Source organism: Octodon degus, unplaced genomic scaffold, assembly GCF_000260255.1.
Source record: "Octodon degus isolate 3935 unplaced genomic scaffold, OctDeg1.0 scaffold00407, whole genome shotgun sequence".
Classification (NCBI taxonomy): domain Eukaryota; kingdom Metazoa; phylum Chordata; class Mammalia; order Rodentia; family Octodontidae; genus Octodon; species Octodon degus.
This window is the reverse complement of record NW_004524983.1, coordinates 170,972-180,202: the sequence shown is the minus strand read 5'-3', so window position 1 is coordinate 180,202 and position 9,231 is coordinate 170,972. Positions and strand designations below refer to the sequence as shown.

At 39.0% G+C, this 9,231-nt stretch overlaps 1 pseudogene; it reads right to left on the bottom strand.

Moving 5' to 3' along the window:
• Window positions 1-5,409: 5,409 nt before the first annotated feature.
• LOC105740868 lies at window positions 5,410-6,636 on the bottom strand (annotated as a pseudogene).
• Between the last annotated feature and the right edge of the window lie 2,595 nt (window positions 6,637-9,231).

Below are 9,231 nucleotides of genomic sequence, written 5' to 3'. Positions count from 1 at the left end.
AGAGACTCTGCCTCAAAAAGCAGAATAAAAGGGGCAAGTTCTTCTGAGGACCAGGCTCAGTGCCAAGGCCCTGGGTTCAAACCACAAAAAAAAAAAAAAAAAAAAAAAAAAAAAAAGTATACATTACATAAAAACTAGAAGTAGTAGAAAATCTTAAACTTTTTTGAATAAATTGTTCTTACTGATACCACGTTGTTATTTTTGAACACTCTTATTGTCAGGTAAAATGCTTATGTTCAATAGCTGTATTACTTTGTTGTCATAACAGCATCCTTTTTGCTGCTTATACTACCAAGAAGAAAATATTACTGAAGCCATTTGTTGGAGCCATTACAGGATGCATCAGTTAATTTTTTTTTTCACATTTTGAGACAGAGTCTCCGTAGGAAGCAGCTGAAGCTGGAAATCAATCCCATGTGCATACAGGCTAAGACAAAGCGGGCTGGAGACACGGGAGCTCCTGGAGCCACAGAAGCAAGCTGTTCAGCTTGCAAGCTGTTTGCTAGGCAGATGTTGAAATTGGCATCAAGCTCCAGAGTGTAGAAGTCAGCTCTACAGTTCTTGCTCAGTTCCTGCTTCCATCAGAGGAGGGGGCTCTAGGTGACCTCAGCTTTTCTCTCATCTATATTAATGTTTTTTTGGGGGCTTTTTGGAACTGGAGATCAAACTGAGGACCTCACACTTGCCAGACAGGTGCTGTGCTGCTGTGCTATATTCCTGGTCCTTGTCTGTATTTCTTCATTCCCTGGCTGTTTTTTGTGGGAATACCGAGAGCTGCACTGGTTAGGGGCAAGTCTCCCTTTGTGCTCCAGACTGGCCTTGAGTTCAATGTGTCACTTAGGCTGGCCTCAGATTTGTAGTGATCCTTCTGCCACAGCCTTCTGAGTGCTGAGATTACAGGAGTGCAACACAACATGCTGCTGCATTTTCTTTTAAATTTGGAGAAGTGAGAATTGACCCAAACACTAGTTTATTTTGTTGTTGTTGTTCTTTTACATTCTTACAACATTTTTATTAGTACACGTTTGCAGTATATGATTATATTCATTGTGGAGAATTGGTACACATACATAATACAGCTCAGTTATTTCATCTTTCCCATTTTTTACTTTCTTTTTTATACCAGTGACAGATGTATTTTTGTATCTTATGTCTCTATCAAGCTAATTTTCAAATAGATTAATAGCTGAATAGACAAATAAAAATGTCAAATATATAAAGTAATTATACTAAATCAAGGTATGTTTTTAGATACATAGGCCATGTCGGATTATAATAATTTCATTTTTCTCTTTTTTTCCCTCTAGCATCTGTCTTTTATTGACACTTTATTTATATGCTATGTTTTCCTATAAGATACCATGCAATATTTAAGCTTATGGGTAGGATTAATTTCACTTAACATTATGGTTTCAAGGTGCATCTGTTTTCCTACAAAGGATTCCAAATAGTAACCCATTGTATACAAGTGCCACACTTTTCATCCATTCATCTGTCGATAGGTATATACAGGCTTCTTTCAAGATTTCACTATTATGAATTGTGCAGCTATAACCATGGCTGTGCTATAATATGATGTCACTGTAATATGATGTCTTTACCTCTTTAAGGAATCTCAAAGTGATTTCCATAGTGCTTGAAACAATTTATACTCCCACTAAAATGAAGGATTCCCAATGTCCTCCCAGTGTCTGTAGCACTGATCATTGAGCCATTCTTTCCAGAGAGAGATGGAATCTCAAGGTTTTAATTTGCATTTCTTGAATGGCCAGCAATGTTGAACATTTTTTCTGCATTTATTGGCCATTTGTGTTTCTCATCTGAGAAGTGTCTATTCATTTCAGAAGCCCAGTTTTTTGGATTTGGTCTTTAAATTCAGAAGGTAGAATATTTTTAAGTTCTTTATGTGTTCTTTGTCTGAAGAGTCCTTTGTCTGAAGAGTAACTGGAAAAAGTTTCCATTTTTTGGGTTGTCTCTTTATTGGTTTCCTTTGCTGTGCAGAAGCTTCTACTTTGGTGTGATCCCATTTGTTGATTCTTTGTATTATTTCTTATGCAATGGGGTTCTATTCAAAAGTCTTTGCCTATGTCTTCAAGAATTTTATCTACTTTTGTCTTTTAGCAGATTAAGTTTTTTTTCCTTTTTAGAGCCAGCCAAATAGCTCAGCAGATTAAAGTGCCTGCAAGCAGGCTCAGGAATCAGGGGTTCGACCTCATGGCCTGGCATGTCGGCCCCGCCCCCGGTTCTCGCTGAGATGGCAATTGAGACTGGGTGTGGTGGCCCAAGCCTGTAATCTGAGCTCTTGGGAGGCTCTAAACAGGCAGATCACTATGAGTCCAATCTAGTTGTGAGATCCCCTGAACACCCTGTAGACCATTCCCTAAAAACTAACTAACTAACTAACTAACTAACTAAATAACTAACTAACTAACTAAATAAATAAATACATTTAGCTCTTTGATAGTTTTTTTCATAATATTTTTGCTTAAAAAAATGTTTTGAATGGCCTCAGCCTAGATAGGGTTAGTTCCTTCTCCCAGCGTATGCTGTATATTCTCCATAGTCTGTATCTCTAGCAATCAATAAATTAACACTGGTAAAAAAAAAAGAAAAAGAAAAAGAAAAAATGTTTTTAACAAAATAGCTTTCCAATCAAAGAGACTTTCTTGTAGGATATATGTTGCTTTCTGCCTTAAAGATCACACTATTACATCCAAATGGGAAGGGGTTTTTTAAATTTATTTTATTTGTTTATATATTTATTTTTTTGTTTAGTATAAGGTCTCAGTACACAGATCAGACTCATAGTGATCCTCCAGTTTTCAGCTTCCCAAAGGGCTGGTATTACAGGCATGTACCACCATGCCCCTGTCTCAGCACGCCCGGGGAGTGGGGTGGGCACTGCACACAGGGTATCAAACCTCCAGCCCCTGTGGCTGCCTAAGAGGTGCTTTAATCTGCTGAGCTATCTGGCTGGCCCTGGGAAAGGTTTTTTCAAATAGCCATCTAGGTATAAAATTCATAAGGGAAGTAGATCTTTTTAAGTGCCTTTATTTTATTTTATTTTTTTTCACATTAAACTTTGTTTTAACGGGTTTCAAAATTCTGTGACAAATTTTTGGTCAAGTTATTTCCATTAAAAAATACTGATTTTAGGGCCAGATCTGTGTAGTGAGACCTGTAGACCATGTACTAAATGCATGAAAAATAAAAAAAGTATTGATTTTAAAAACTAATAACTTAAAAACTGGCACACACACAAAAAAATGGTCCACAAAACATTCTTTCCTTCTGAAGGTTTTATGATGCATTGTTATCATTAACCAGTCTTTCACTATTAAATTTAAATGACCAATTGGGAAAAACAGTTCTGAGACCGGTCTTCTGCCACCAATAAGACTGGGGTGGCAGATGTTAGGGATAATATTCATTTAGCCTTCAGAGCTTTCTGGGAAGATTTGGTGACCTTGCCAGCTGCTGTTGCCTTCTTGTCCACAGCTTTGATGACACCCACAGCAACTGTCTGTCTCACATCATGAACAGCAGAACAAGCCAGAGGTGGACAGTCAGAGAAGCTCTCAACACTCATAGGCTTGTCTGGAACCAAAAACTTGGGCCCATCTTCCAGTTTCTTACCAGACTGGCAATCAATCTTTTCTTTCAGCTTAGCAAACTGCAAGCTATGTGAGCTATGTGACAATCCAGGACAGGGGCATAGCCAGCACTGATCTGGCCAAGATGGTTCAGGATAATCACCTGAGCAGTGAAACCAGCTGCTTCCATTGGTGGGTTGTTTTTGCTGTCACCGAACACACTACCATGCTGGACATCTTTGACAGACACGTTCTTCATGTTGAAGCCTGCACTGTCCCCAGGAATAACTTCGCTTAAAGCTTCATGGTGCATTTCAACAGATGACTTCGGCTGTGACATTGACTAGAGGGAAGGTGATCACCATGCTGGGTTTGAGAACACCAGTCTCCACTCAGCCTACAGGAACAGTACCAATACCACCAATTTTGTAGACATTCTGGAGGGGCAGCCGCAAAGGCTTGTCAGTTGGGTGAGTGGGTGAAAGGATGCAATTCAAAGCTTCAAGCAGTGTGGTTTCACTGGCACTGCCATCTTTATGAGTGACTTTCTATCCTTTGAACCAAGGCATATTAGCACTTGGCTCCAGCATGTTATCACCATGCCAACTAGAAATTGGCATAAAAGGGCACAAAAGCTATAGTGTCAGGATGTAGATGATTTTCTTAATGTAGGTGCTGACTTCCTTAACAACTTCCTTATATTTCTTCTTGCTGTAGGTTGGCTCTGTGGAATCCATTGTGTTAACATTAACAATTAGTTGTTTCACAGCCAGTGTATAAGCCAGAGGGCATGCTCACAGATCTGCCTATTCTTGGAGATATCAGCTTTGAATTCACCAACATCATCAGCAACAATCAGGACAGCACAGTCAGCCTGAGAAGTGCCTGTAATCATGTTTTTGATGAAGCCTCTGAGTCCAGGGCATCAATGATGGTCACATAATACTTGCTGGTCTCAGATTTCCACAGGGAGATGTCAATGGTGATACCATGCTCACGCTCGGCTTTTAGCTTGTCCAACACCCAGGCATACTTGAAGGAACCCTTCCCTGTCTCAGCAGCCTCCTTCTCAAACTTTTTAATGGCTCTTTTGTAGGTACCACTGCATTTGTAGATCAGACAGCCAGTGGTGCTGGACTTGCCAGAGTCCATGTGTCTGATGACAATGATATTAATGTGAGTCTTTTCCTTTCCCATGTTGGCTTTAATTTAGTGGTGGTTTTCACTACACCTGTGCTTTTGTAGCAAACCTATAGTGAAAAAGTTAAGTGCCTCTAAATTGCAAAAACAAGTAATGCAATTTTTGAGTCCATTGAAATTTTAAGTTTCTTTAAAACAGTCCATATGTTATGCAAACATCACAGCTGGTACAAAACTGCTTGTCTTTAGTTTGAAACACAAAAACAGTGTATATAGACAGGATTCTTTGAAAAATAATTTGAAATGCTATCACAGCATCATAAGACAAACTTAGTATCAAGAGAATTAGCAAACAAACAATATTAGAGAAAGTATTCAAACATTTACTTTGGGTTTTTTAGTATGACCCACTAGTGACTTTTTTTTATGTATTTAGTACAGGGTCTACAGGGTCTCACTACGTAGATTGGACTTCTAGTGATCCTTCCTGTTTTCCAGCCTCCCAAGCACTGGGATTACAGGCACACACCACCACACCCAGTCTCAATCACTGTCTCAGTGTGCCCCAGGGGTGGGGCCTGCACAGCAGGCTAGGGATTGAACCCCAGCCCCTGCATCTGCCTAAGCAGCCATTTTAATCCAATGAGCTATCTGGTTGGCCCCCCCAGTAGTGATTTTAAAGTTGCATTTTTTTGGCACTATTTATTTAAACCCTCTGAGCTTCAACAGCATGAGAAAAGAATAATGTTGATACACAATTATCTCCAATCTCTGAAGCATTGTCATCTTCATAATCACCACCACCACCATCTTCCTCTTCCTCATCTTCATTACTGTGATAAGAATCTGAGCCATTCACTGAGCAGTTCAATTTACCATTCACCTGATTACTGGACAGTTTGGAACTTGTAACATCCTTAAGACAACTACTAGCAGTAAAGGAGTCTCTTACCTTCCTTGTGTTCTCATCTTCCTTCTCCTCTTCAGAAGAGTGTGTATCTTCTCCACCTGTAAACTTGGTATCAGGCTTACTGTCAATTTACCCACTAGTTCTTGTCTCTCTAGTTCTTCAAGCCCACAGTTCTGTACCAACAAGGAAATCCTTGTATTTACATTATTAGCAAAATCTTCAAAAATATCTAAAGTTGAATGTCCATTTTGTATCTGTGTATTTAAAATGATTAGAATAGATATATAGTTACATTCTCTTAATGAATAGAGGGATTTGTTGTAATAGTGTTTGTAAATAGGATACCATGTTGGCATCTTGTACAGCAATTAACCACTAGGAAGAATGTATGCAATGTGTTAATTATTGAAATTGTCCTACCAATTTGGTTTGAAACTGTCTCATTGCTATTTGTTTCTCAATAAAATTATGGGGGGGGGAGTAAATAAAATCTGAAAGATACAATAAAAAATCTAGTTTTTGGCTTAAAATGAAGTTTAGGAGCAATTCATTGTTTTCCTTTAAATTCAGTCACTTTTAATTTTTTCCTTTAATCAGCGGTATCACCTGCAGCATCACTCTTTTTCTATAGATCTTCTGTGAATTCAACTCTGGATTCAAATTTTTCATCACTTTTTTAAAAAAATCATCTATTGTGTCTCTTATATATTCTTTCCTATACTCAACTAAACCTACAGCCTACTTTGCAGAACACTTTGCAAACAGTCGCTTCCTTGGCAAGGACAAGTTTTCCTGGCAAAAGGGGCCAAATGGTACCGTGTTGTTATAAGCGAGCTTATGGGCAAGGTAGTATGTCTTCTTTGAAGAGCATTACCCACTTCCAATGCTGGATTTTCTCTTGTCATTAGTGCCAGGCTTTGCCTGCTCCTTGCAAAGTTGCTCCACCTTCAGGGTGAGCAGCAGATCTGTGGCCATGTCCGACAGGGACTCCATGACTCCTTGCTAGGGGCCTCAGCGAGGGAAACAAGTCCTAAACAAGGGTTTATGGGAGCAGCGTGGCTGGCTGCTGCCTTGTGCTCCCTCGCTCACCCTCACGCTCAGGGCGCCACCTGCGCATGTGCTGCCACGCTCAGTGGCTCACCGAAGCAAACCAGTGGTAGAGAGCAGGAGGTGTGGCTCTGGTACCCTGGCTTGGCCCACCGCCTTTTTTTTTTTTTTTTTTTTTTTTATTTATGTTGTTTTTTTGATTTTTTAAAGAGAGCACAAATTAAAACACAAAAGATTATAAGTAATACAGATTTTCACTTAACAAAGTAATATGAATTTCACAGTATTTGTTGTAATACATACTGTTGTCTTCCAACCAGTTATTCATATTACCAGACGTATGCATGTAAAATTGGAAGAAGGAAGAAATAAAGAAAGAAATGTATAAGAAATTAAGAAGGGAAAATTACAAACAATTGAAAAAAGGAGATGAAACAAAATAAAGCATTAACTGCTTCTGTTCATAAACCAGCAGAAATGCACCAACATAGTTGTCAAAAGCATCCTGCTTACATACATAGATATATCTCTTCCCCCACTCCCTCTCTGGACAGTCTCCTTAACTCAGTACCTCCTTCTTTTTGAATAAGTTCATTCCCTTTTACCAGTGTCTATTGCCCCCTTCAGATTCCATTTTCCTCTGTCAGGTTCTCACACTAAGGAGACAATCCAATGTTTGCATATAGGGATATGATTTATTTCACTTAAGAGTATGTTCTCTAGTTGAAACCATTTACCAAAAAAAGATTCAAATTTATCCTGTTTTATAGCTGGATAATACTTCATTGTGTAAAAATACCACAATTTCCCTATCCATTCTTCAACTGATGGGCATCAGAGTTGTTTACAGGATTTAGCTGTAACAAAACTGTGCTGCTATAAACATGGGTGCATATATATTGCTGTAGTATGAGGTTACAGTCAAAATGGAGCAAAGATTTAAATATTAAAGCAGAAACACTAAATCTTCTGCAGGAAAATGTAGGTAGAAATCTTAAAGACATATGGGTAGATAGTTCATGAACAAAACACAAACTGCACAGGAAATACTTCAAACAAACAGCAACTGGGATCTCATCTTTTTGTAAACTTTCTGTACTTCAAAGTAAATCTCCAACAGAATAAAAAGAAAACCAACAAATGGAGGAAAAAATTATAGCCAAGTATCCCTCAGACAAATGCCTTCTATCTAGAACATATAAAGAATTTTTTAAGAATCAGGTCCACCAAATTAAAAGACCCAATCCAAAAATGGATGTCTGAGATGAATATACACTTCTCAGAGGAAGAAATACAAATGGCAAGTAAATATATTTTTAAAAATGTTTTGGGGCCTGGGAGATAGCTCAGTAAAATAAGCGCCTGCCTGGCAAGTGCAGGGTCTGACCCTGTAGACCCTGTATTAAATACATTAAAAATAAATAAATAAAAAATGTTCAACATCATTGGTCATTCAAGAAATGCAAATTAAAACAACACTGAGGGGCCAGGGAGGTGGTTTGGTAGAATAAACACTTGCCTGGCAAGCACCAGGGCCTGAGTTCAATCCCTGGTTCTGCCAAAAAAAAAAAAAAAAAGGACAAAAATTCTGAGGCCAGGGAGGTGGAATATGCACCTCCATGGCAAGCACAAGGGTCTGAGATCAATACCTGGTTCTGCCAAAAAATAAATAAATAAATAAATAAAAATAAAATATTCAGTCTTTGGGACTGGGGAGATGGCGTAGTGGAATAAGTGCTTCCCTGGCAAGCGCAAGGGCCTGAATTCAATGCCCGGTTCCACCAAAAAAACCCAAAAAACACAAAACAAAACAAAAAAACCCACTGAGATTCCATCTCACCTCAGAAAGAATGTGTAACATTAAGAAGTCAGCTAATAACAAATGCTGGAGAATCTCTGGGGAAAAATGAACACTTCCCCACTGTTGATGCGAGTCCAGCTCCTCCTTTGATCTATTTTGATTTTAGTTTAGTAAATGATGAGAGAGATGAGTCCAGGCTTAATTTTCAGCGTGTAGAAAGCCAGTTTTCCCAGCACCATTTGTTAAAGCTATCTTTCTTCTAGTGAAATTATCTGGCCTCTTTGTGAATGGTAAGTACCTGTGAAATGAGATTATTTCCAAATCAGACCAAAAACTGGAAAAAACAGAGTTTATTAATAAAGCTGGCCATCCCAGATTACAGATCTTACATGTCTGGCCAGCATCCCAAATGTGCTTCTGTGATTCTTACAGATCAGAAAATGGATCTAGCCTCATTCTTTGTTGCCTCTCTGCTTAAATACTTATAAATTCTTTACAAGGGTGGGGAAGGATTGAAGGAGGTACAACATCTTCACAGGGATGGATTAAAGGCTAAACTAGAGCTGCTTTTGCTAGGATAAAATTAACCCAATGGAGAGCCACAAGGCCCTACACTTGAGTGTGTCTAAAGTTGTCTCTGGAGTCCTAGCCCAGGTCCGGTGAGTGTGCGGAGAGTTTCCTGCTACCCTGCGCCGGCGGGACCAGTCCCAGCCCAGGCGCAGCGTGGGCCAGACCCTCTC